This window comes from Pinus tabuliformis, chromosome Q, assembly GCF_031772625.1.
Source record: "Pinus tabuliformis cultivar Carrire ecotype Pingquan chromosome Q, CPIR1, whole genome shotgun sequence".
Lineage (NCBI taxonomy): Eukaryota > Viridiplantae > Streptophyta > Pinopsida > Pinales > Pinaceae > Pinus > Pinus tabuliformis.
In genome coordinates, this window is record NC_142296.1 from 832494586 (window position 1) to 832517858 (window position 23273).

Here is a 23273-nt window from a genome sequence, read left to right on the forward strand (position 1 = left end):
TCAACTTTAGACAGAAAATAGACTGATAAAAACAACATGACAAACCCAAACTAACTAATCTCCATCTTCAGAATTATAGCCTTCACCGCAGGCCCCAAACTGAGGATGAAAGATCAACACACACATGCGATAAAACAGAAGTAAAATGGTATATACAATGATGGTGAAAAGAACAACAATGCTCAGACATGGTACCTCTTCAGCAGTCGATCATTGATCGACCCTCCGGGATAATCATCTCCGTTCATCTCCTTGAGAAGAAAAGCATTTTGGCCATGATATGCTGCGATCTTATAGGGACCCTTCCATAGATTATCAAATTTGCCGTGCTTCCCTTTGTCTTCATTCCGAGCATCCCACTTCAAAACCACATCATCTATTTGAAAGTCATCTGATTTTTCTTTCTTGTCATAAATCTTTTTTATGCGCTCCTGCAACTTGAGAGTATTATGAAGAACCTCCTCCCGTGTCTGCTGTAAATGAATCATTTGATTAACCCGCCTCTGCATGGGATCTTCCTCACTATCAATTTCTTGAAGCAATTTGACCATCGGAATAGCAAGCGAAGTAGGAAACACTGCATCTGCCCTGTACACCAGCTCAAAAGGAGACATGCCAATTGACTTTTTATGACTTACCCTATCAGCCCACAATGCATTCACCAACTTTTTATGCCAGCTCTTCTTATTGATTTCCAGCAACTTTTTAATGATATTTACCAAGGACTTATTTGAATATTCTGCCAGCCCATTTCCTTGCGGATGGTAGGCAGTAGAATGCCCCAAGCTGATGTTATACTTGTAGCAAAAATCAACCATTCTCTTTGATTTAAATGCTGCTGCATTATCTGTAATTAACTTACTTGGACAACCAAAACATGACAGTATATTATTTTCAAGGAAAGAAATAATTACCGCATCTGTGGCCTGCCAGGTAGGAATGGCTTCAATCCATTTCGTGAAGTAATCTGTGGCTGTCAATATCCATCTATGCTGTCCTGAAGATGCCGAATGAATCTCACCGATGAAATCCAAGCCCCACTGCTGAAATGGTGCGTTGACTTCAATTGGTTTGAGAGGCAATGGCTGCAATTTTTGTTTTCCTTGAAATATTTGGCACTCATGACAACTCTTAACAGCTTTATATACATCTGAAAACAATGAAGGCCAATAAAAACCTGCTCTTAGGATCTTGTTTGTTGTAGTCTTCCAAAACAAATGACCCCCACAGTCACCTTTATGAAAATCTTCCACCACTGTTTTGGCTTCCTCCTCAACCAAACAATTCAGCAATATTCCACTGGGGTCTTTCCAATATAGTGCAGCTTTAAGGATGCAAAACTTGGCTGCTTTCAACTTCAATGCCCTACTTTTATTTTGAGGCATCCCAGGAGGTGAAGACAAATTTTGAAGTACATATACAATATCAGCATACCAAGGAGAAGAAATAAAGATGTCTGATACCTGTTGTGCTGAATTCTCCTCATCTTCATCGGACATGGCAGCCATCAAATTGATGTCTAGGACATGGAGATTTGTTTCAGCCATCAACTTGGCAAGACCTTGCCCTTTGATCAACTTAGTGGGTTTAATCTCCACATCATACTCTAATAATGCAGCAATCCACTTTCCCCGCCTTCCTTCCGGTTCTGTCTGTACCAACACATCCTTTACTGCCGCGTTAGGAACATAAGCTATAATGTGGGAATGCAATACATACACACGGAAATCCTTCAGGGCCTTCACAAGTGCAAGTGCTTGTTTTTCAATGATGTTATACTTTAATGCTCCATCTCTAATAATACGGCTAAAAAAAGCAATAGGCTTCTCAACTCCATCTCTCTTTTGCATTAGTACAACTGCCAATGTGTGCTCAAAAGCAAATGAAAACAAAATAAAATCTTGTGTGTAATCTGGACTGATTAGAGTTGGGGCTGAAGATAAAACCAACTTTACCAAATTGAAAGATTTTACCGCCTCTTCGGTCCACTTGAGCTGGCTGTCCTTTTTCAGCATGTTTGTAATTTCTCTAAGATGCTCAGCAAGATTCGGAATGAAGCGACACAGAAAATTCAGCTTACCATTAAAGGATTGTATTTCTTTTTTGTTCCGGGGCTGCTCAAGTTGCTGAATAGCTTCAACACGTGCAGGATCTAGGATGCCATCTTTGGAAATGATGTGACCCAAGAGCTTGCCTTCACTCATGGCGAAAAGACTTTTCTTTGGATTCATTGAAATACCATATTTTCTGCACTTTTGAAAAACAATTTGCAAGTGATATAAATGTTCTTCATCGGATTTTGAAAATACAGTCAAATCATCAAGGTAAACAACTAAAAATACATCTTTCTCATTGGCAAAGGCCATGTCCATCGCACGCTGAAAGGTGGCCCCTGCATTTTTCAAGCCAAATGGCATTTTTGCATAATGAAATGTACCCCATGGAGTAGTGAATGCGGTTTTATCACGATCATCTTCATGCACCAAAATCTGATTGTACCCAGAATAGTCGTCGAGTAGTGACATCCTTGATGCTCCAACTACTCGCTGCAATATATGATCCATTTTGGGCAGCGGATAATTGTCCTTTAAAGATACCTTATTCAAATTTCTGAAGTCAATGCATAAACGGATTTCACCGATCTTCTTTCTTACGGGCACCAAATTTGATATCCAATCAGAAAATCTGATAGGTACAATGATTCCAGACTTGTACAACCTATTCACTTCTTTTTCTATCAATGGCAGCAATTTAGGATTGATTCTCCTCAACTTTTGGCGGAAAGGCTTTTGATTTGGCTTTATAGGAATAGTATGCTGAATGATATTAGTATCATACATTTTCAGATCTGAATAATCCCATGCAAAGACATTAGAAAACGAAGACAACAATCGGACATACTCCTTCTTTACCTTTGGTGACAATGACTTAGATAACTTTACCATCTTAGGATTCTCAGCTACTCCAATGTTTACCTCCTTAACACCTTCTTCGGTAGGTCTCAATGTCGGCTTGCGGGCCACATCATCTTGATCAAACAGCTCTTCCAAAGGAATCAATCCTTTAGGAATAAAATTATCCTTAAGTTGCAGCACATCCATTTGATTCACTTCATCAGGTTCTGTATCTATGGAGATGTCTTTAAACTCACCTTCAACTTGCAGAAAATCTTTAATTTCTTCATCATCCTGGAAGACTTGCCAACATCTTTGATTGTCCAGAACTGTAGGATGATGCTTCACATAAATCTCAAATTTGTTGCTGGAATTCATGGGAATCTTTAAGTTACTCGCTGCCTTAGCCAATGCATGAGCAACACCATTTTGTATGCGGGGCACACATGTCAAAGTATGTTCAGAAAACAGTCTCAAAATGTTTAGGACAGCATTTCGATATGCTCTCATACGAGGATGCTTGGCCTGAAATTCACCTTTAACTTGCTTTGTCACCAACTCGGAGTCGCCATAGACTGCAATCTTCTTTGCTTTCAGCTTACGAAGAATTTTAAGACCAACAATGAGAGCCTCATATTTTGCCTCATTATTTGAACAATCGAATGCTAGTTTATAAGAACAAACTCTCACCTTGCTTGGGACTTTGTCTTGGGTAGAAAAGGGACTTCGAATCCACACACCAATACCAGCACCATCGCTGCCCACAGCGCCATCGAAATCCATGGTCCAAAGACCATCTTCATCTTCCTCCAAGTGCTGAAAATGTGTTGCCTCTGTTTTTTCTGCTTGCTGCCCATTAGCTTCAGCTGTTCGCTCCATGGTAGCTGGTGTTTCTTCTTTTTCCTTTTGCAAAACTTCTCGAAACTTTTCGATAATCTCTGGTATATCTTCTGCTTGAACTAACTGACTATCTATCTCATTAAAATTATCAGAAAACAAAACAAACGATTCCAAATCTGTATGTACATAATTTACAGGATGATTTATCGGCTTTTCTTTGCTAGTTATCATGTATTTCATCTTTTGCTCCTGATATAACTTTCTCATTTGACCAAAGACTGGAATTTTAGCATAGGAAAAATCTAGCTGAAGTGTACCCTTTAACTTAGCTCCCCAAGATCTTGAAAGCAACATACCAAACCACGGAGGAATATCTGCTACAACCACATCCATCAAAACATTTTTAGCTGGAATTTGATCTAGGCTTACCACCAAGTCCTTGATCAAACCGATACATTTTACCCGGCTGGAATCAAATGAATACAAATCATGATATTTTCTTGTGATGTCCAATCCCAGCCTTTCCATGATTGCTTTCGGCATCAAATTGTGTGAAGCACCCGAGTCAAACATAGCATTATGTAAAATATACTCATGCAACCTCAAACTGATATAGAAGGGAGGAACATCATTTTCAGTAGACTCACCATTCAAAGCAGGCCCAAAGATTAATTTCGGCTGATCATCTTCTACATTTACCGTGTCAAGCATTGGATCAAAATTCAACATTTTGGAAATTTGACCTCGGTAGGTGGTGTTCTTCATTATTTCAGTCAATGGAATAGACACTTTTAGCTTTGAAATTTCATTTTCCAAACTAAATGCTGAAACTTTTTCACCTTCTTTGGCCGGAACTTCTCTTCTTTCGATTTTATCCTTCATTATGCTTGGTGGCTGATTTACCTTATCCGCTGAAGATGATTGACTTGCTGAGGGATCAATTATGTCTTTTCCCTTTGTCTGTAGGGAAGCTGAATCATTTTTTGATGAAGTATCTTTCCTTTTCTGAATGGGATTTATGGGAACAGCTCGGTTTCTTAATTGTCTCTGCTGAGCAGACAAAGCATTGAGATATCCTCTTTGGTATTCCTCTGATTCTTCCTCAAGTACTACCTCATTTGATAAGATATAATTCTCATCCTGATGTATGATGGAATTTCTCACAAATTCTTCTTCTTCTGTAATATAGGTAGGCATATCATCAGGAGTGAAAAAGTGATTTTCCTCTCCTATAGTATCACCTTCATCCTCGGATTCTTGGCTAACAAAATTCTGCTGAAGCGGAGGTTTTACTTGCTGTTGAACTGCTGTTTCTTGTGCCCTTGTTTCACGCTGCTTGATTCTATATTGTGGTTGTTGTGGACCTCGGAAATTAGGATTACGGATCTGCGGTTCCGGCTTGCTGAGATGAGTATTTTCAAGCAACGTAGTTACCTTGTGAAGGAGCTGATCTGTTGTAGAAGCTTCTTCTTTGATTCTCACTCGCTTTTCGGCTTTCATCCTTGCTCTCTTATCATTCAAATTCGATTCAACACTAACAGCGATTTTCTGCATATCCTCCAAGGTAGGCGGATCTCTATCTCGCAATGAATAAGCCATCTCCGGATCAAAACCATCCGGGAATTTGAGAAGTGTTGATTTTCTAGATGGCCTTAAATCATCTGGAATAGCATTGTAAACTGTATTAAATCTGATAATATAATCTTGGACCGACTCACCATGATTACGTTTGAGATTATTGTACTCAGCATTGATCTGAAGTGGATCCTTTCTGATTTCCCATCGATCTAGAAACTGCCTCTGAAGTTCTTCCAAGGTGGGTATTCTTCTAGCTGTCAAACCTCTGAACCATTTTCTTACTTCTCCATCAAATGTTTGTACAAACAAACGCATAGTTACATCCTCTTCATCTATCTCATATAGATCAAAGAAATTTGTCATCTTGTCTATATGCTGCTGAGCAAAAACACCTTGAGGAGTGCCATCAAACATGGAAATTTTACTCTGATAATCAGTTGGCATATCATGTAGATTTTGAGGAAGAGCAAGTGGAGCAAACCGGGCAGCCATTGCTTTAGGTAGATTGGGTCTAGGAGTAGCAGGTGGAGTAAGTGTAGCTGCAGTATGAGGAGTATTAGGAGGAGAAGTGGTATGGGATGTAGAAGGTGAACCAACTGTAGATTCAGGATAAGTGATTATAGGAGAAACAGAAATAAAAGGAGGATTGGTCTGCTCATGCGCCGTGATAGTGGATCCAATACGGTCAGATATAGTTTCAACGAACTCAGCAAGATTAGTAGCGTGAATATCTGACTGGAGAGATCTTAGGATGAAATTTTCAACCAATTTATTATGTCTCTCGATTTCAAGAGCAGCAACAAAATCAGGGTTGGGAACTAGAGAACCAAGTGCACTTTCAGATTTGGTTTTGAACAAGGACAACTCAAAACTCTCGTCAAAATCAATGTCTTCAAGATACTCAAAAATAGTTGGACATGAATGAGATTTGAATATGTGATTAGAATCTGAAGCCAGTTTGGATATCAAGGAACAAATAATCGATCAGCCTGTGAAAACTCTTAACTAATCATCCAAAAGTTCAGAGTTTACAAATGAACTGGGGTAAAATACAATTGAGGTGGTTGTATTCACAAGCTCACGGAGATTGACTGAAGCAGCGTTTATCTACTTCCGCTAATGCAAAGCAAAAGCGTTTCGAAGGCTACCTGGCATAACTTCAGGCTCCGTCTAAGACTTATGAAACAAACACATCAATCAACAGACAAGTTTGTTCTCCCCAGTACGGTCGCCAATATTTTAGCGCTTGAATTTGGCCTCAGGCTGAAAAAGACAAAATCCAAAGCAACATCAAACCACTTAGCCTCGTAGCTAGCCCTACGGGGCAAGAGAGGGCTCTCTCCGGGTCTATCTCGGCAAAGATCTTCAAAGGGCAGAGATAACCAAAAAAAAAACACTGATTTTAGGCTAGTAAACTGATAGAGAAGGTTTGATTTTAAATTTTTAGGGTTTTGGTGGAAAACAAGGGGAGAGCAATTTTGGGTGCGTGGACGAGACACAACTTTTGCAGAGGTCTTTTTGGGGCAAGGTAGGAGATTGTCTTGATGCCTTTGATTTAAGTGAATGGATAGGAATGACCGGTGAGGAGCTAAAGAGAGCAAGAAACCATCGAGAGTTCTCTTTAGACAAAGGAAAACATAGATATTAAGCAAACTTAAAGGCAGAGCATATAAATTATGAATTCTACCTTAACACTTCATTTACTTAATGTGCAGAAAAGAGAAATAGGAAATTGATACACATAACAAATATTACAAGTACATGAGAGAAGCACACCATCAACACAAATAACCACAAGAATCCCAAATAGTGCTGCAAAACCCTGGTCTTTCCTTTGCCAAAACTGCAGAGATACAAAGTGTAATACAATAGAAGCTTATCCCTCAAGAGTCCAACCATGAAAATGACTAAGAAAGTACATAATATAGGCAAGCTAACACACTTCCTTGCCTCTAGGGGTCGAGCTCATCATCCTAGGAGCTGTTTCAACCAATTCTAAACTGAGCACTACAATCTAGGCAGTCAAAACAACTTGCCTCTATAAGCTAGGAAACCAATTCATTCATTAAATGTTTGCTATTTCATGAATGAATCTTCTAGAATAGGTAAATAAGTGTCATGTCAACATGAAAATACATTAATTACATCAAAGAGGGTGAAAAATCCCATCACAAGTCAAAACTGGTCAAAGCTGGGCGAATTCCTGAGCTGTAGATGAAAAATTGAGAAAATGTGCTGATGCGTAGCGCCCCAATCCTGAACGCATAGCGCGCCTTTGAGCCAACTTTTGAGGCACTTCCCAGCATCCAAATGAGGCAAACGTAAGCTTTTTGGAAAGGTCTGGATGTATACTTTCCAACCCAAGTGGAATTTCGCAATTTGGTATCCATTTGCCCCTCCAAAATTGCAATCTCCCAAGACTGCTTCCTGTGTGTCCAAAAAGTGGCAGAAAGTCATTTTTTGCATGTTTTTTGACCTTCTGAGGGCTCAAAACCTGATGAAATGTCTTGGCCATTGCTGAGAAAGTGTAATTTGTCATGAAAAATCCAAAAATGCTGAGTTTTTTAGGAATGGACTTGCCCATCTTCAGGGTAGCGCACGGCACGCTACGCGTTCAGAGCAAAAACCTATGTGTAGCACAAAAAAGTCAAAATTGGCCAAAATTGCTCAAAATTTCCTGAAATTTGAGCTGGAAGTGCATCATTGAGCACCATGCTCCTTCAAGGTAGCCTCAGCCAAAATATGAAGGGGATCGGGCCTTTTCCTCCGTTTTAGTGCCTTAGCCAACCGTCCTTTGAGCACCTTCATTCTTGCTTTACACACATGCATTCGAGCCCAATAGTGTTTCTTCATGTGTCGGAGCATGTCCTTGTCCCTGTTTGCCTTCGCTATCAACCTCTCTAGATGTGTGTTCACCTGAATGAGCATGGAGTTTTGCTCCTTAGGTGTCAAATCACCGGGTCTCTTGCGAGCCAAGTTCCGGTATTCTCGGATCCTCCGCAACTCATCAAGAGAGTGTTCATCCTCTAATTGTTTGTTGCGCTGCTCTAAATAAGTGATTGTCCAATTTTCCATCTCCAATTTTTTCTGCAACAAGTCATTTTCAGCCCTTAACTGCTGGATGATCTCCTCTGACTCTAGGCTAGGAGAAATGATATCAAGATCAATAACATCTATTCTTGGAACACCTGATGGCCCCTCATCAATCTTGGCTTGCTTGCCTCTCTCTGGTACCTGTGCTGCTGTCAAAAGCGAGGCCCCTTCCACCTGATGTGGAGATAACACTCGCTGTGCTGATGAAGAAGGCGAGACCCCTTCCACCTGATGTGGAGATAATACTCGCCGTGCAGATGCAAATAAGACCCTGTGGCCTCTCTGATATGTAACATAAGGAGGAGTGCTGACATGCTCGGGCTCTGGAATATCAAACTGATGTGAAGGCCCTCCCTCATCACGGAAAACCTCAGGAGGTGGCTGTGGCACCGTGAACAAGTCACGAGAAATGAAATCCTCCCATGGAATACCCTGTTGTGCCAACTGATGCATGACCACAATCTTGATCAGTGCATAATGATAAATGCTCTTATGTTGTTGTGCTGGGCTCTTTATTTGCACCAAGGGCACCATCCTCTCTATATTTCGGCACATGAAGAATGGAATGTTCATCATTCGTACCCGTGTGAAATGCATCAACAAACGGATATGGTACGAATACAAGCGTGAAAATCTACCGTCACAAGTGAAATAGCGAATGATGATCTTCATCATAGGTGCATACTCGTCTCTTAAGCACCTGAAGGGAAAAACACCAGTTAAGTACCTCATACATGTAGGTTTGATATATGGCTCATAATGAAATCTGTTCAACGGCTGGTGCTTGCTCCATTCTTCTCCAATATTGGGTATCCCTGTTGCTTGAGCAACAATTTCAGGTGACAATGTGAAGTCCACTCTTGCAATATTCACATGCCCATTGTGCAAATGTAGGACAAACAAGCGGGACAATTCCTTGTGGTGTTGAATTTGGGAGATTCTTTCACAATATTCATAGCATGATAGATATCTGAAACATGACACTGCAAGTGGACAAGTTTGTAGATAAGCCAAAGAGGTGGGTTCCTCCCTGACATGCTTACCACCCTTACCACCCCTGTGATGCCTCCTTGGCACCTCTACCTCTGGTGTTGATTCACGGTCATCACTTTGCTCATAATCTGTTTTGGTTTCTGACATGATTTTGGAGGTAAGTGATTGAAAAATAATGCTGACTGTGCACCCAATGAACTGCTGTTTTGACTTTTTGAAAGCTGTTACCAAGGGGACAAACACACATGGGAAATGTTAGGGAAAAGGGAAAATTGAGGGGATTAGGGAAAACAAATGTGGAAGGAAATGTTAGGAAAGGAACATGGAACATATACAATCATAATTTGTAGGATTGTAATGGGAAGTAGGGTTTAGGAATTTACATAGGATTTTAGGAATTAATAGGGTTTAGGAATTTTAATGATTTTTAGTAGGGAAATTATATGATTTGCATGGGAAATGTCAAGGAAAATGGTGAGGAAAATATGGGGAAAGAGGAATGGGAGAATGGGTTACCTTGGGCAGCAAATTTCAAATGAATCCCTAACACATTTGCATTTTTAATATTTGATACAGAAAGGTAGGGTTTACTCCATATTAGCATGGAATTTTTTGCATTTTCATTGCTCATTCATCTTAACCAAACCAAAAATCACCATGATTAGAGGCCTACCTGAAAAGATTTGGAGAGAAAAGAAATTTTGGTGGCTTGCTGGCGGTTTCTTGAGCAAGAAATCCAACGCGTAGCGCACCCAGCCTGATGTGTAGCGCGCCTCCCAACGCGTAGCGTGCCTCCCAACGTGTAGCGCCTGAGCAAAACTGAACTGGAAACTGGGCGCTGATGCATAGCGCGCCCTCCAACGCGTAGCGCGCCTCTTCTGATGTGTAGCGCGCTGCTGCAACTGCTCAATTCGCCCAATGACCTTTGAAATCTACTTGACAACAATTCTCTTGGAGTGTTGAGAGGCAAATGAATTACCAATGAGGGATGGCATGCTTTTATAGGCTTCCTTTTAATTTTTCACTTGCCCAAAACCCACTTTGTTATGTTTGAATGTTGACATTTTTTTCTTTAATTGGCCCTGACCTTTAATTTCATTTCTTTGAAAAATTGGTTGAAATGATGATTTCTTCTGAAAATTTTTGCAGGGATAGCTTCTGGGATGCTTTGGCAAAGGAGACCAAGGCTGCACTTCGACATTTGAATAATTTGAAATTTTGATGATTTTTACAAAAATGAGATAATGACCTTGTTTTCAAAAACATAGTTTTTGAGAGCAAGGCAAAAATTCAGCTGTACAATGATAAGAAATGTTTAATGAAAGACATCCCTCTGGCCTGCTGGTCTTTGATGACCTCTCAAGACAAAATTAGACTCAACCCTAGACCTAAAACCTAAAAACTTAAAGCAAAATGAATGACCCTTTGAGGACTTTATTTATTTGAAAAACCTGAACCAGCAGTGCCAAACAAGAGGGGAATAACGACATAAACTCCTTCCACCGAGATTATGGCATGCCTAACGGAATGCAACATGATCAGACTGATGAGACACCTAACTATGAAATGCAAAGAGCTTTGATCTCTGGTGGAGGGCTACTAGACCGACTGTAACAGTTTGATGACTATATTGTGAGGATGTCATGGAGAGTTCATGATATGGTGCTTGTTGATGACGACCCATGATGCACTTGGAGGATTATGGGGTTCAACACATTTTTTTTGCTTCGTGGCGATATTCCTTAATATTCATAGATGGTAATTATTCATTAGATGATTGAGATGTTGTGATACTATAGTTGACAACTTTGTTGTAGATGACATTGGTTGTTTGGGATTGTTATCTATTACCCACCAAAAAGTGGGTAACACATAGGAGAAAACATTTCTCCCCCCTTGGATAGCTAACCTTCCAACAACCCTATATGATTAACACATGACATGGTGTCAGGATCCTCCTTCTTGCTCCTATCAGATTTTTCTATCCCATCTGATATTCCTTCTTGAAGGAAGGTTAGTCATCCATTGGGAGGAAGTTTAATTATTCTCTAATCACATGATTACACTTTATGTTTTGGGCATACTAACATGGATCAAGGTGTGAATTGGGTGATTGATTGATCTTGACTATTTTCTTGTTCCCTCACTTCACTTGGGAGGTTAGTCTTTGACTCTAGTCTAGTGGGACCTCCTCTAAGGCCTTAGGATTTTAGGAATGACACTATTGGGGAGGCTTTGATCGAAGTTGCATGTCCATGATATTCTATACTTACCACTTTTCATCTTTCCCATTATTTCATATCCATTATTTGAGATGGTGGTCATTGGTCATGGGTGTAGGCACCTTTTCATCCTCATGCTTGAGTCTAGGTTGGAAAAAAATTCTTTGGAGGTTGATGCAACTAAAATAAAGTTAAAAGCATAAGAAAGCCACACTAAAAGAAAAATATAAAATGTTAAAGATGACTGGGACATTTGATTAACATGTGGGAAAAATCCTAGCATGAGCTCTAACCCCCCTCATTATCCATCATCTAGTTCCTTGAGCACATGATGGTCCATCTATAAAAAAAACTCTTGTATTGTCCCAACATTAATTAGAAATAAACTAACTCATCATTAAGGTTTTTAAATTTTAAATCTAAAAAATCAGGCTTGGGCTCCTAAGTTGTGCACTCAAATCAAAGAAAATCATAAAAAAATAAAAGGTGCACCAGAGGGGTGGATAAAGTAGGCCGAGGAAAGGGATAACTTATGCCTCCACTATTGTTCCCTCCTTATATCTATACACTTAGGATGTTGGACTACAATTAGCTGGACACTTGGCTATGACAACTTGCCTTGAAGTCATTCCCACTTCGTTGCCACCATTCTCACACACACCTATGGATTGATGGGCTATCTTGGGACATGCCACTTTCCCTTGGGGTCTAGAAACACCTAATAGGGTTATCCATATAACCATACCTAACATAAAGAGGTAACTTGTTTACGAGACTTCATCTAGTTAAATATTTGACGGTGAGCTTTCTGTGAAGTATTATTGTGCCCATAGCATTAGGTATTGTCCACTATGATACATATATGGTTATTGTACCTAATTATTAGTGATTTTCACTTGATCTTGAGAGGGTTTTTTCAAGTGGTTTCTATGAAAATTCCTAGATCTAACAATCTCAAGAATCCTACTGCAACCAACTGAATCTACTTCACCTAGATTGTAAATTACATTACAAGCTTATTTCAGATTTCTTCATGAAACATTGAAGTAATTACTGAAGCAACCTACATGAATTAAATATGATTATGAAACATATAAACTGAGGAAGGAAAATAGAAACACATAGGACACATTTATTTTTGGACAATATTCCCCAGAAAAACCCAATGCGGGAAAACCAGTGCAACAACTCTCAGGGTTTTATTATTATCTAGGAGAAAATCTAAGTACAATTCTAGGATGCTCAACTAGCAATCCAATACAGAGAGAATACTAAAAAAAATACTGGTGAAATGATCTCACCCTGTCACTAGAGAATCAATGCTTGATCCTACTACTCTGGAGGCTTTGCATCACCCTGTGTGTGGCCTCTGCATAGAACTACATCACTTTGGGCATTTTCTACATCACCTCTCCTGGGTATGACACTGCCTGTCCTCTAGATCCTCTGCTGGCTAAGAAATTGACCTTCTGCCTCCTGGACTCACACCCTGACTTCTGACAACTAAATTTCGACTTCCCTTAGCAGGAAACTCGACTTCCCCTTAAGGACTGTGTTACCTCTGCGTCAGCACTGTGTGGGCCAGCGTCAACCTTCCTCTTGACGTATTTTTGTTCTCCCTCTACCTTGTACTCTTTGGAAATTCCTTCTTCTGAATTCTCACTACCCCTCTTCTACAAGAAATCTCCTCAATCAATTTTTCATCTTGAGAACTTCTCACTTCAGAAAATCAATTTCCTTGATCTCTCTATTTGTTTTCCGAATGACCCTCAAGCCCTTTATTAGATCTTTCTGTTGGACAACCAATGACTCAGATCATTTTGGCTTGATCTATGTTTTTTTCTAGAAGTTTCACCCCTAATTAGATTAGTACACATTAATATTTTAATTTTCCTAAGTTTAGACTTAGGAACCCCATTAAAAATATTAATTGTTTTAATAAAATCACCTATGGGTGGAATTTCCCAAAACACTTTCTGGGTTCTTCGGAATACATGTGCCCAAGCCTCCTTACAAAATTTGAGGCTTAGAGCACATCCGATGATACCCAAAATTAACATTTTGTCTTAGTGAGGAATGTGCTCTAGCAATACATTGCTTCTGCATACTGTTCTGACTCTGAAGCATCTTCCTCTGCACTGATGATGTCTGACGTACTTTGCACCAACTATTGCACTGTTGCTGCAATTGTATTGCTTCCTTTGATACTGCCACTACTAATGTTACATATGTACTACAACTCCATCTTAAATGTTGCATCTTCTATGCTACTAGCACTACCGCTGCTAACACTACATCTGTATTGCAACTTAGTTGTTAAGAGAAGCAACTGAAAACACCCAAAACTGGAGAAGCATCTAGTGGATACACCTTGGTGCTGAAATTCTGATTGTCGCTAGTCCCACACTATCTCCTGAAGCTACTGCGTTGTTGAAGCTCTACAATGTGCCTCCATGCATTGCTGCCTCTTTGCTCTACACTGCTCACGTGCTGGCGCTACTAACTACTGCATCTGTTGAATCAACACTCCATGGCACCAACTAAAAACTCCTCTATCCTGCTACTACTGATCATGGACTCATGTAGCAAGGTGATGATCCAAGAGGTGGGCTCCTCAAGGATCTTTCCCACCTGTAGCTATATCGAACTACAGTTCTATATCAGCCCACCTCACTCTTGGAGGTATCTTGGTTGTCATGGTGAACTCCTCCTCCTGTTTGAATTTTTGTGGCTGCAACATTAGGATCATGTTTCTCATCCTTGTCCTTTTTCTTCAAAGGACACTAGGATGCATAATGGCCCATCTCACCACATCTGGAGCACTTCACCTTGAAGAGATTCTCCTTTTGTCTTTGTTTCCCCTATTGTCCCTTTGATGCAAGTGTTGTGTTATACTCCTCCTCTACTTTGGGCTTTGACCCACTACTTTTGTTGCTTTCGTCAAGTTTGACCTTGATCAGGTCTCTATTTAACTCTTCTTGTTTCAGAGCTGCCCACATCTCGTCCCAGTTTAGCAATGCTGCTCTGCCCAGGATAATCTGGGCAAAGAACTTCCATTCATCTGAGATGGAATTTAGAGCCAGTCTCACTAACCTAGAATCTTGAGGTGTATACCCCACAACCGACAACTCATCATGGGTCTCCTTCAATTTCGTGAGGAATGGATCCACACATTCTCCCTTCTGCATTTGCACAGGCCTCAACTTTTGCTCTAAGTACATCTTCTACTGCTCAGAAGATCCCTGATGCAATGTAGCCAAGGCATCCAACATCTCCTTAGTAGTTCCTTTGCTAGCAATGTGGCACACCAAGGGATCCTTGATGCCATCCAGGATCATCCTTTGGGCCTTTGACATCTCAGTGTTGGACTTCTTTAGCGGATTTGCATCTGCAGATTCAACTACCAAATTATCAACATATGTCTTAAGAGCATGCTAATCTAGAAGGAAAGACATTCTAGCCTTACAGATGGCATAGTTGGAGGCCTCGTTGAACCTGTCCTGATCCCTCAAGCCATTGGTTTTGATATCTTTTGAAAAATGTCAAACAACTCCCTCTTTCTCCCTACTACGTAGCTCCTAGGCTGACTTGCACACTCCCTGAAAAAGGTGGTAAGTTGTTGCTCCTCTACTTCTTAGAAAACGAGAAACTTTGATTTCCTAGGCAAGAAATCACTAAGGAAGTATTCCCCCACTATGCGATCTCCTTCCTCCTTCTGACAAATTTTCTACCTAGCATTCATCTTACAGAAAATTGTATCCCTCTAGCTCTGCGTGGCTCTACATAGCTCCTTTGCCTCATAAGATTCTTGATCCTGCAGTCTTACCACTCTGTCGGCTCACTCAGAGAGAGACACCCATGAAAATACGACCCTCTTGGCTAGAACTGTGCAATCCCTTAGGGGATTCGAACTACTTCTTGCTGCAGCAAGTTGGTCCTTGCTTCAGTGCTATATCTACTCTTCCTATTTCACATCAACACCTCTGATACCATGTGAAAATTCCTAGATCTAACAATGTTAAGAATCCTACTACAACCAACTGAGTCTACTTCACTTAGGTGTAAAGTACATTACAAGCTTATTTCAAATTTCTTCATGAAACATTGAAGTAAATTATTGAAGCAACCTACACCAATTAAATATGATTATGAAACATAGAAACTGAGTAAGGAAAATATAAACACATAGAACACATTTATTTTTGGACAATAGTCCTCAGAAAAACCAAATGTGGGAAAATCGTTGCAACAAATCTGAGGGTTTTATTATTATGCAGGAGAAAACCTAAGTACAATTCTAGGATGCTCAACTAGCAATATGATATAGAGAGAATACTGAACAAAAGACTGGTGAAATGATCTCACCCTGTCACTAGAGAATCAATGACTGATCCTACTGCTCTAGAGGCTCTGGATCACCCTCTGCGTGGCCTCTACGCAGAACTGCATCACTCTCATCAGTTTCTACGTCACCCCTCCTGAGTATTATGTTGCCTCTCCTCTAGATCCTCTGATGGCTGAGAAATTGACCTTCTACCTCTCAAACTCACACCCCGACTTCCGACAACTAAATTTCGACTTCCCTTAGCAGGAAACTAGACTTCCCCTCAAGGGCTGTGTTGCCTCTACATCAGCACTCCATGGGCCAACGTCAACCTTCCTCTGGACATTTTTCTGTTCTCCCTCTGCCTCGTACTCTTCGGAAGTTCCTTCTTCTAGATTCTCACTGCCCCTCTGCTGCAAGAAATATTCTCAATCAATTTTTCTTCCTGAAAACTTCTCACTTCAAAAAATTGATTTCCTTGATCCCTCTGTGTGTTTTCCAAATGTCCCTCAAGCCCCTTATTATATCTTTCTGTTGGAAAACCAACGGCCTAGATTAAATCGTAATCAAAGGCTCAGATCGTTTTGGCTTGATCCATGTCTTTTTATAGAAGTTTCACCCCTGATTAGATTAGTACCCATTAATATTTTAATTTCCTAAGTTTAGACTTAGGAACCCCATTAAAAATATTAATTATTTTAGTAAAATCACTTATGGGTGGAATTTCCTAAAACACTTTCTGTGTTCTTTGGAATACATGTGCCCAAGCCTCCCTGCAAAATTTGAGGCTTACAGCACATCTGATGCTACCCCAAATCAACAGTTTCATCACAACAACAAGGGTCTCTTGAGATGATTACCTTCCCTTCTCAGTAGCATTATAGAGGCCATTTTATCCGTTCTGGAGAGACCAAAACCCTAGACCAAATTGAGATAAACCAAAACCCTAGACCAAAAGGCCTTCATGCTCCACCAAGTTAGCTCTTCCTTCTGATAAATTATCTCTTCCAAAGTTACCAGGTGCCATCTTCTCAAATGTAGCTTCAACCCAGAATTTTGACCCCCAACTTTAGGATTGCGGTTTTCATCTTAACAACTTCAGTAGATTCAACCTAGAAACTTCACAACTTCAACCTTGATGCAGTGTCACAGCCTCGATGCAGCTTCACAACTTCAACCTTGATGCAACTTCACAATGTCGATGCAACTTCATAGCTTCAATGCAGTTTTTCAGCTTCGATGCAACTACAAAATTTCATTGCACATGAGAGAGAGAGAGACCCAAAAAATTTGATTCCAGCTTCCTTCTTGAACTTCACACTTTTTCTACTCCCAGTTACTACAATTCGAACTTGTGTAATATGTGTTTCCAAATGAGTCGAGCTACTCTAATATATAGTGAGTTTGTGAGGTCAAATTCCCTTGTTGAGGCCGACTTGGTGGAGGAGGCCTAAAAGACCTATTTTTCAATAAAATAAATTTCTTTATTGACAAATAAATCCCAAGAAGGGTTCTTTACATTATGACATGGAAAAGGACACCTGACATAAACCCTAGAAGCCTACAATGGAGGATTTGACCTAAAAATAATTGACCCAAGCCTAAAACCCATGCTTTAATAAGTCCATTTATTTACTAATAAAAAATTTTCTTCTTTATTTTGATAAATATATTACATCATGAATCAAGTATAATTATGAAGACTGGAACTAGTTACATTCTTCAACACTCCCTCTTAACTAGGGAGGTATTCATAATTACCTATACTTATAAAGGTACACGAAAGATCTCTCAAATGAACTACGAAGAGTTCTAGCACACCCAATGCCACAAACTAGATTCCTGACCAGGGTAACATATCTGGGTGGGATGAATATGGACCAAAGATTTTAGCTAGTCTAGGTACCATCAGGCTTACTAACTAACCATCAACCCTGGGATCTAGGTGCGTATCCAAGTACAGAGCTCCCAGACCAATGTCACCCTCCCTCTTCGGGATCTAGACATCAAACTCACATAGGCCAACCAAATGTCCTCACAAGAATCAACCAATAGATGCTTCATCTCTCCCTACTAAACTAGATATATCCATTTTCCAAGAATGCTTCCCAAGTGTTCATCCTTCTTTATGGCGATATTTACATATTCAAACACAAACCCCAATCAACAGTGAACTTTCAAATATGCATATATAAGTGAACATGAACCTTCATGGTCCTCAATCATCTTGACTTATATCAAGTTATTCATATGAAACTATTCAGAATATTTTATTTTTTCATTTCTTCAACAAAATCAATACATCCTCCATACATTGTAATACGTTCATTCATTCTCCAAATACTTCTTCAAGGTATCCATTATGACTATCATAATATGCCCTCCTTCTCAAGTGGGGAGATTAACTACTTCCTTTTTCTATAACATTGGAAAGTCTTTCATGGCTCCATTTTTTCTTACGGTATCAAGGTCATCTTGATCATCATCATCCTTATAACTTTCTTCATCATGCTCATATAGACATCTTCATTATCTTGAAGATTATGTACCTGCAAAACTTTAATAGAAAGTACAACCAAATACATATATAGAAGCATGAAGTTAATTGTATCAAAGTTATGTCAATATAATGGAAGCATCAAAACAATCAAATACTTTAAACATAAAATACCTAAACCTAGTTAGGTTCATAATAAGAGACACATACCTTTTTCCAAGGTTATTGTCATAAAACCTAGACCACATCATTAAAACTTAAAGAAACTCAATCAAGATATTAGTCTCATTATATCTAGGGCCTCAATATTACTTTCAGAGATATATGACAGACTCTACTAAACCCTAGATTTCATCTTTGAGACACAAATCCTTAGATATCATCTATTCAATCAAATAACAATTATACTATACATGTTAGACTCTACTAGGGTTTGTTGCAAACCCTAGATTTTATCAACAAAACTAAATCATATTGGAAACAATATCATTATATCCTAGAATATCATTCTTCTGCTAAAGTTTTGTTACAAATCCTAGAATTCACAATTTATGAGCATCAATAATTAGGTCAACATACTTGCAAATACATAACTAGGATTTCATGCCCTAGCAATACACACCAATATCGATACATTAGAGTTAGACATATAACAATTTTGATTAGGCTAGGGTTTTGATCAGACAAATGAAAAAATACTTAGAAATTAATTCATAGCACCTTGTTATAGATATTATACAAGCTTAGTTCATAAACCCTTATTACCAAACCATAATGATATAGGGTATTAATACATGACTTAGATATTAACAACAAACCTTAAAGGGTTAGGGTTTCTATAACAATTCCAAAACATAAAAAAAATAGGAATTCTATATTTCATCAAAAACCCTAAATAGACTACAGTTTCATAATCAATATTAACACACCTTTAGGTTAGGGTTTTATAGTGAACCCTTTTAGAGTTCCACAATAATAATAATATGATGTGGGTAGACTCAATCTGATGATTAATCACCCTAACAAGAATATTTGTGATCCAAAACCCTAGACATAACGTTGTTAGTAATGTAAAGGAAATTTAAAAAGAAGAATGACCGTACCTTTTGCATGAAGAGAACTGTATAATTTTTCCTACAAATCAAATAGCTTTGATACCATGTAGAACTTTTTCTACAAATCAGCTAGCTTAGAAATTCCCACTGTAGATCAACCTGGTAATGCAATGTACTAAAGCAAAACACTTGATATACTTCTACAAACAATTTATCGAAAGCTTAATCAACCATGAGAAACATCAATAAGAACACATATAACTGATAAGAAGGAATCAATTACACATAACACAAAAGAATTTACCCAGGGAAAGCACCTACCTAAAACCCCATCTCTGTATTATCATACAAGTGGAAATATAGTCTGGATTACACAAAACCTTAGCTCGGAAGCTATCCAAATATTAGGACAATCCCTCTGCTGCTCATAGACAGTCAAAGGCTTCTCACAAACCTTCTCCTCTTCCCTCCAAGCCTCCTATTTCCTTGTGCAGTTTCCTTGGGGTCCAGTGCTGCCACCTGTGTGAATTGGCCTCTTCACACACTCACTAAGCTCTGATCTAAATGCAAAAACCTGAAGGAGATAAATCCTTATCATGGATGAGCTTCCTTTATAGGAAAATATTCATCCAACTAATAGTACACTGTCCCTTCTCTGATCTCAACTAGGTCTCTGATAGAACTTGCATGCATCAGTTATCCATGAGTGAATATACATAGTTATCTGAAAATAATAGTTGTCACATGCATGCAAGCATCAACAAACTATATCTCATTAATTTAACAACTTGTTAAATTAATCTAACTGAACTTGACTAAGTTAAACTAAGTCAACTGATCCTCTCAATATAGAACTCATCCTTAATTCCTCAATCAGTGGAGCAAATCAAGGACACATTCCCCAATTAGTGGAGAAATAAAATTGCATGTTCTCATAAAGACTTCAAGTTTGCTTTTCCTTAACTAATCAACTCATGGAGAATTAATTAATTAATATTCTAAACTGCTGGTAAGACCAAATTCGAATTTACTTCCTATAGATAGACCAGGGACTGCTATAAATAGGAAGGGACTCAGAAATGCTATTTTTAGTAGTTTCACCTCTCACCCAAGGTGGCCAAAATGCTCATTGGACAAACTGCTAATTTTAACAGTTCTATTTTTAGCACTTCCTAAATTTAGCATTTCTTGTTTCACACTTTTCAACACTCCCTCTCAAAAAGAAAGGCTTCCTCTCAAACCCGATCCTGTAACTCTGGAATGTTCTGCATGCAACACATCTACCAAGTGCAGTTGCTCCAACAACACTCAGAACAAAAAAACTCCCAAAATGACCTCTTTGTTGGGCTAGAAGCATACTCTGATGCTGAAGCTCTACCTGCTGCTAACAAGTGCTCCCTCTCTGACCTCTGTGCTACTGCAACATCTCCATGCATCTCGCACCGTTGCACCCTTCTCTGTGCTACCCTGCACTGTGCAACACACTTGTGCCTCTCGCATCGCTGCAGCCTGCATGCTCTGTGTTGTCCTGGGATTCCATGCACTGTAGCTCTCTTTGCCGCTCCATCTGTATCTGTCTCTACCCAATCAGTCAGTTCCTATTACTCCACATGGGGGCTCCCGTAGCAAGGTCTCATCCAAGAGGTTGGGTACCTCAAGGATCCTGTCCCTACTCCTTGGGATGATCACTACACATCGCCCCACCTCCTTCCTGGAGGTATGGCTGCACGTGATCCCTATGCCCACCTGGCTCGAAGTTTCCCGCTACTACAGGTCTCTACATGAGTGGATGCCTCCACTATGTCTCCTCTCGGCTTCCCCAGTTGTGGCTGCTCCACAACCTCCTGAAGCTGCTTCACCAATCGTGACTCCTCCACAATCGTCTGAGACTTCTTTTGGCGCTGCATGTTGAGAAGTAATTTACTCTCCCTCTCAACCACCAAGTATCTAACCTTTGCCTTTCTCCTCAAGGCTTTTCATGCATCTTGTACCTCAAGTGCATATAGGTTCTTGGCTAGCACACTAATCTATTTCCACTTTCCCACCATCACGAAATTTTCTAGAAAAAGAGCTGATTTTAAATCAGCGATATCTCCCTCATCTAAACTCCAATTCAGCTGATTTTTTTTTTTTTTTGGGTATTTTTCCACAAGGAATCCAAAACTTCTATTTATTTCTGAAAATTTTGTACAAAAATTTTCAGATATTCTCTGCAAACTCTCGGCCCAAAACTCAAAACTTTGAAATCTCCTCTCAATATACTATTCTTCCTTGATCACCTGTGCTCTAATACCATGTAGAATTTTGTAGATTTTTTCTACAAATCAGCTATCTCTGATACCATGCATAATTTTGTAGAATTTTTCCTACAAATCAGCTAGCTTTGATACCATGTAGAACTTTTTCTACAAATCAACTAGCTCCGATACGATGTAGAAATTCCCACTGTAGATCAACCTGGTAATGTAATGTACTAAAGAAAAACACTTGATCTACTTCTACAAACAACTTAGCAGAAGCTTAATCAACCATGAGCAACATCAATAAGAACACATATAACTGATAAGAAGGAATCAATCACACATAACACATAATAATTTACCCGGGGAAAGCACCTGCCTAAAACCCCATCTCTGTATTATCATACAAGTGGAAATATAGTTCGGATTATACAAAGCCTTAGCTCGGAAGCTATCCAACTCTAAGTACAATCCCTCTGCTGCTCATAGACAATTAAAGGCTTCTCACAAACCTTCTCTTCTGTGCTCCAAGCCTCCTATTTCCTTGTGCATTCCTTGGGGTCCAGTGTTGCCACCTGTGTGAATTGGCCTCTTCACACACTCACTAACCTCTAATCTAACTGCACAAACCTGAAGGAGATAAATCCTCATCATGGATGAGCTTCCTTTATAGGAAAAATATTCATCCAGCTGATAGTACACCGTCCCTTCTCTTATCTCAACTGGGTCTTTGACAGAACTGACATGCATTAGTTATCCATGAGTGAATACACAATTATCTGAAAACAATAGTTGTCACATGCATGCAAGCATCAACAAACTGTATCTCATTAATTTAACAACTTGTTAAATTAATCTAACTAAACTTGACTAAGTTAAACTAAGTCAACTGATCCTCTCAATATAGAACTCATCCTTAATTCCTCAATCAGTGGAGCAAATCAAGGACACATTCCCCAATTAGTGGAGAAATAATTGCATGTTCTCGCAAAGACTTCAAGTTTGCTTTTCCTTAACTAATTAACTCACAGAGAATTAATTAATTAATATTCCAAACTGCTCGCAAGACCAAATTCGAATTTACTTCCTATAGATAGACCAGGGACTGCTATAAATATGAAGGGACCCAGAAATGCTATTTTTAGAAGATGATATTTTTAGCAGTTTCACCTCTCACCCAAGGTGGCAAAAATGCTCATTGGCCAAACTGCTATTTTTAGAAGTGCTATTTTTAGCAGTTCTATTTTTAGCACTTCCTAAATTTAACATTTCTTGTTGCACACTTTTCAACAAGAACTTTATAACAAAGCTTATAGTTTAAGACATATCTTGAGTTGTTCCTTAACAAACCTTGTATGACATCAAATCTTGAAGGGCTACCTTTGCAACATAACTTCTTGCTTCAAGCTTATCCTTTGAAGTCTCCTCCATAACTTTTGTGTATTCTGCAGGCTTTCCTATCCAAGGAAAATATAAATAAAAGGTTATTAACATACAATACAAACACATCTTGATAAGAGAGAGAAACCAACCATAA